A 6,057-nucleotide genomic window follows, 5' to 3' on the forward strand; every position below is an offset into this window, starting at 1 on the left:
GCCACAATTATACTGAGCCTGTGCGTCTGGAGCCTGTGCTCCACAACAAGAGAGGCCGCGAAAGTGAGAAGCCCGCGCACCGTGATGAAGAGTGGCCCCCGCTTGCCACAACTAGAGAAAGCCCTCACACAGAAACAAAGACCCAACACAGCCATAAATAAAAAATAATAAATAAAATTTAAAAGAGATAAGCAAAACATTCTCTATAAATTTGATCTTTAAAAGAAAAAAAAAAAGAAAGAAACATTTATGCCTTCACCCTTAACCTTCACAAATGATGCCATTTCCATTCAGCTATTGAAAAATATATTCTGGCTTTCAACACAATAAACCAGAAGGCATTTTCTCACATAAGCAAGGTCGTAAACAACTGTCAGCTAAAGTTGAAATAGCAACAAATCAAATAATAACACAAAACATTTTTATAGATTTTTAAACCTTACAAAGCATTTTCATGTTCATTATCTAATTTAATCCTCAAATCAACTCCATGAGATAGTTATTATTTTCCCATTAGAAATGACTACATATTCAATCCTTAGTGATTGCTCAAGAAAAGCTGAAATCTTGAGTGTTACATCTATTAATGCTAAGGTTGGGTTTTTTCTGATGGGAACATTGGATGCTAAAATCCACAGGGATTTTCAGCTCAAGATGGCAGACTAGGAAACCTTTACTTTCTGTTCCTCCTGAAACCATATTTAAATAAAACTGTAGAAATACCAAAATTAAGCAACCAATAAAAGCCAAGACATTGTGGAAGTCATCAACCACAGAAAGATTTCAACACATTTTGAGAAGGCAAACAATGAAATGGAGGAGCCATGAATAAAATCATTAAGAAAAGACTACCCTGGGGCTTCCCTGGTGGCGCAGTGGTTGGGAGTCTGCCTGCCGATGCAGGCGACGCCGGTTCGGGCCCTGGTCTGGGAGGATCCCACGTGCCGCGGAGCAACTGGGCCCGTGAGCCGCAACTGCTGAGCCTGCGCGTCTGGAGCCTGTGCTCCGCAACGGGAGAGGCCGCGATGGTGAGAGGCCCACGCACCGCAATGAGGATTGGTCCCCGCTCGCCGCAACTGGAGACAGCCCTCGCACAGAAACGAAGACCCAACACAGCTATAAATAAATAAGTAAAATTAAAACAAACAAAAAAAAATTTAAAAGAATCAGAGCCACTGTCCAAAGTGGCCCTGAATGATTTAAAAAAAAAAAAAAAAAGAAAAGACTACCCTAAGTAGGGTCTACACAAAGCCAGTCAGCTTTTGCTGAGCTCTGGTTATAGTCAAGGGCAGAGGAAAGAAGAGGGGCTGAAAACAAGGAGACAAAAATCATTTTAGGAACAAAAGTTCATTTAATGAGCTCTAGGGAACACTCAGCCTGCTGCCATACAAACTCATGAATTACAATGGATTGTTGGTAAGCAAGACAAGAAAACAGGGAACAAACAAAACAAACAAAAATCAGGACATTGTTTCTTACTGAACTCTTCTCAAATGAGACCAAGGAATTAAGGTTCAATGCCACAGCTGTAAATCATTTCTGCTCCTGGAGAGGTTAGAAAGGGCTTATAATATTTACCCCTTTTTTTCAGACAGAATTTAGGTCTGAGCAAAACCTTTTGTGTCCTCAAACCTCAAAGTTTATTGGGGATGGAAGTCCAAATTAGCTGTCATATATCATAAAAAGAATCTCATGGGCAGAGGGTCAAACTAATTTTGTAATATATGAATTATGCCCAGTGTTATTTTCAATAGATTTTAAACTAAAATATATAAATAAATTTTTACTCATCTATATGACTCTGGGTTCCGAAACTTCTACATGTCACATGCGTGATACAGAACACACAATGTCAGCCCCAGGAGAGAGAAAACACTCCAACGAAGCAAGCCAAAGAAACAAGTTTCAAACAAGGTAAAGTGATGTGTAGACCAGGATTTTTCAATTCTTTCCTGTCATGCTGAAGCTTCCAGCTCCTGAATAACAACACATGTTTCCCTTGCCCTAGACACCCAAGAGTATGTCTCCTCTCTTGGGCATAAGAATCGCTAGAGTTACATATGTGTAGTAAACAGTGGACCCAGCTGGCATACTCACAATGACCAAATTGTGTTGATCGTACTTTAGACCAATACGTCGCTCCACGATGAAGTTGCAGTAAATGATATATTTGCTTTCCAGACATGAATGAGATGCCTTACTGTATATACTCCAGGAAGGCCAGAGAAACTGGAATAACTTACTGGTGAATTTCTTTCCGGATAGCCCATGATTTATCTAGAATATAAACTTTACATATCTGGATCCTTCAAACTAGACCAAAGGGAAAATCTGGGCTGCAAGCCTCAATTAGAAATGTGGGGTGCTGCTATGCTGACAACTGGTGCTCCCTGACCTGTATCTTCTGAGACTAGAACCCAGTGTGGTGGATGAGCAATTCATGCGTTGAACAAAAGAAGACCTCCTACAGGGCAGTGTATGTGTTCATCACACGTATGGCACTTAGGGCTAAGTACCATAAGGGCCACAGGAAAAAAAAAAAAAAGTAACACAGGAAGCATATATGATAAGGAGGCGCCACAGTCCAGAGCACGAGCTCTGGAATCACACAGGCTTGCTTCGAATCCCAGCTAAGCCACTACCATCTGTATACCCTGAAGAACAGTCGAAGGTTTAAATGTTGTTTTACCAAATTTCGAAAAAGAAGTGAAGAAAGAACCTATCTGCCAGGAAGGGGCATCGTGGGGTGCAGCATCCAGTCGGGTCAGGGCTCTGCATCCCCTGCTCAGAAACCTTTGCCGCCTGGCTCATGGTGATGCTGGCAGCTGAGCAGCCCTGGAGAAGGTGCTCCCGTCATCAGGCCTCGCAGAGAAGCTGGGGAGGTCCCTGGAGGAGGCTGGCCACAGCCTGGCAAGCTCTGGGTGCCTCCTGCACTCAGCTCTGAACAGGCTCTGGCCCCTGGGCCCCTTGGGGGGGAAGGGCTGGCCGATACATACACAGGGCTGAGGGGCCTGCAGAGCCGGTGCCCAGGCAGGGTGAGCTCTGCAGGAGAAGGCTTCCACAGTCCCCAACAGTCTCCGCATGGTGGCCCATCCGGTGCCAAACACCTGCCACCCACAGCGAGAAGTCCCAGCCACTAGAAAGTCCAGAAGGGGTCGGGCTCTGGGGCCCCGCCCTTTGCCCTTGGGCCGGGGTTTCTCCACGGGCTGGGCTTGCATGCGCCCCCCGCCCCACCCCCTGCCCCGCCCACCCTTTCTCTGTGACGGGTACAATGGACATGTCACAAGCGCCAGGCTGAGCCATCCAGTGTCCAGTGCGTGCTAGACCTTGAGAGGAGGTGAAGCTAAGGAGAAGCTCTCCCACTTTCACTCTGTTCTCGGATCGCTTGGCGCACAACCGGTCCTACATGGGCAATTTACTATGCAAATTTCGTACCTGGCTCCGCCACCGCCGCCCGCCCCGCCGTGGGGCCCCGGTGGGCTGTCACCCGCTGGTTTTGCCCTCCTGGGAGGCTGCCACATCTGACCGGGACCACCCTGCTGCTCCAGCGCCTGCCATCTGCCCCGAGCAGGGAGTCAACGTCAGGAAGCCGGTATCATCCAGTCACCTCCCACTGAGGAGACGGGGGCTGGGGAAAACAGGGGCAGAATGGAAAATGACAGCCCGGGAAGGAGGTGAGAAGAGGGAGGTGAAGGTCCCATCCCATGCTGTGCTGTCCTCTGCCCCAACCGCATGCTGCTCCCTGCTGCTGGAGAGGCCAACAAAAAAAGTGCTGGGTGAAGACCACCGGCCCAAATCACCAGGCTCACCGATGTCTGGGAAGGAGCTGCAGCGTGAAGAGTCTTCACGCATCCCAACAAGAAGCTCCTCTTCCCTGCTATCTACCAGCAGTAGGCCCTGGAAGCGGAAGATTCCCCTGCCGCTTTTTCTGCCGCTGCCAAGGCTGAGGTCGCCCCCGTCGGGGAACGAGGCACTGACATGGGATCGAGGTGAGCTGCCCCCTCCTCCTAAGCTTCTGTGCTTAGCTGCTGCCAAAAACCCAGGCACCTTGGAGAAGAACATTCAGTGTCGCTGGAAAAAGATCCCCAAGAATATAAGGAAGGTCCAGCCACCGTTCCAAGGGGCCTGCCAGCCCACCCACTCAAATTAGGGGAGACAACGCCTCCTCTCCAAGGGTCCAGCCAGCCCACCCACTAAAATTACGGGACACAATGCGTCCGTTCCAAGGGGCCTGCCAACCCACCCACTAAAATTACGGGACACAATGCATCCGTTCCAAGGGGCCTGCCAGCCCACCCACTAAAATTACGGGACACAATGCGTCCGTTCCAAGGGGCCTGCCAGCCCACCCACTCAAATTAGGGGAGACAACGCCTCCTCTCCAAGGGTCCAGCCAGCCCACCCACTCAAGATCAGAGGGACAAAATGCCTAACTAAAACAAGACAAAACAAAAACACAAAAAACTGGAGAGAGGGAGGAAAGGGTGTCCTCAAAAATAAAAAAGCTAAGCACACTGACAGCGCTAAGAATAAACTACCAGGAAAAAGAAACCCTACATGTCAGATCATAAAGTACGGAAGGGCAAGCCCGCCAGCAATCCAGGCCCGGGGAAACCGGTGTCCCCAGCCCTACAGAGCCAACGGCAGCCCGGCTCGGGCGCCCCTCGGAAGCGCGGGGTCCCCACGGCCGAGTCTGCGCCCCCGGCCGGCCCCGGCTCCCCTCTGCCCACCCTGTGCGCGGGGGCTGGAAACGGCCGCGGAGAACCACGGCGGGGCGGGAAGGGGGACTCCAAAGAGGGTCTGGCGACTCGAGTCGCTCCGTTTCTCGGTGGGCTCAGCGCGCGCCGTGAGGGAAGAGGGGCAGGGGTCTGGGAAGAGGGGACGGGCGGCACTCACGTAGACCGGCAGCGGCCACGGGTAGACGGCGGGCTCGGCCCCCACGGGCGACTCCAGCCTCAGCTCCAACTTCTCCCCCAGGTCTTCGCGCGCGGCCCCCGCACCAGGCTAGTCTGGCGGTTGGGGGAGGGGCGGGGCGCCGCCGGCGGGGGCGGGGCAGGCCGGCGGGAGGCTGAGGGGAGGGGGCCTGGCCTGGGCCTCAGCCTCCGCCGCCGCCGCCGCCGCCGCCGCCGCCGCCGCCGCACTCCCGTCCGCCCCCCGGCTCCCTCTTTGTGCTCACAGGCCCGGGACCTCCAGCGCTGCCGCCAACTCGGGCCAGCGTGAGGCGAGCACAATGAGCCAAGGCCCGGCTGAACCACTCACTCGCGGCGCACGCGCCGCCGTCCCCGTGGACTCGCCCGCTCTCACGCACGCACGCACGCACGAACGTCTTCGGCTCCCCCCGGCCACCCCCACCGGCCCGAAGTGGGGACCCGGGGAGACCCCTCGGGGCCTGGGGTGGCGGGTTTGACTCCCGCCCTTGACGTACTGTGACCACCCCCCCCCCCAAATAATAAGACTATAATTCCTCATTAAGTATGACAGCCGGGATCCCGGCTTCTGTTCACAAAAATGCCGTGTATTTAGCCTATGCTAGGCACCAGACCCTGGACGCTCAGTACTGGCAAAAAAGGAAATGCCCTGCCCTCATGGCGCTGTCATTTTAATTGGAATAGTAGTGACAATGGTCAAGAGAGAAAATAAATTGTCATCATCTCCACGGGGATGGTTAATCTCACGTGCGCACTGCGTGGGGCCCCGGCAACCAGAAACATTATTCCAGATGTGGCCAGGAAGGTATTTTTCAGAAGAGATGAACACTGAAATTGGTCCACCTTGCCTAAAGGAGATTGTCAATGCCCGCGGCGTGGGTGGGCCTCGTCCATCAGTTGAAGGACTGGAGAGAAAAATGAGTTTCCGTAGAAAGAGGGAACTGTTCCTCCAATGGCCTTGGGACATCAGCTCTTCCCTGTGTCTCCAGCCCAGAGTCCTGCCCTGACTTGCCTGCCTCACGGTCACATGAGTCAACTCCTTAAAACAAAACTATATATGTAAAAATACTGAATATATACAAGCCTATTAATTTGTATATGTGTGTATACATATTATATATATGTATAC

At 52.0% G+C, this 6,057-nt stretch overlaps 1 long non-coding RNA gene across 4 annotated transcripts in view; it reads right to left on the minus strand.

Moving 5' to 3' along the window:
* The window catches only part of LOC130707642 (uncharacterized), a 50,295-nt gene extending 44,988 nt beyond the window's left edge, over positions 1-5,307 (minus strand). Inside the window, exons 1-3 of one of the 4 annotated variants that reach the window (XR_009007627.1) lie at positions 4,897-5,307; positions 3,436-3,628; positions 853-1,116 (exon numbers count right to left, since the gene is read on the minus strand). This is a non-coding gene — a long non-coding RNA (uncharacterized LOC130707642). The remainder of the gene's footprint in view (positions 1-852; positions 1,117-3,435; positions 3,629-4,896) is intronic. The other 3 variants (XR_009007626.1, XR_009007625.1, XR_009007624.1) reach the window with 3 other exon arrangements.
* Between the last annotated feature and the right edge of the window lie 750 nt (positions 5,308-6,057).

Source organism: Balaenoptera acutorostrata, chromosome 1 (genome assembly GCF_949987535.1).
Source record: "Balaenoptera acutorostrata chromosome 1, mBalAcu1.1, whole genome shotgun sequence".
In the NCBI taxonomy this organism is placed as follows: domain Eukaryota; kingdom Metazoa; phylum Chordata; class Mammalia; order Artiodactyla; family Balaenopteridae; genus Balaenoptera; species Balaenoptera acutorostrata.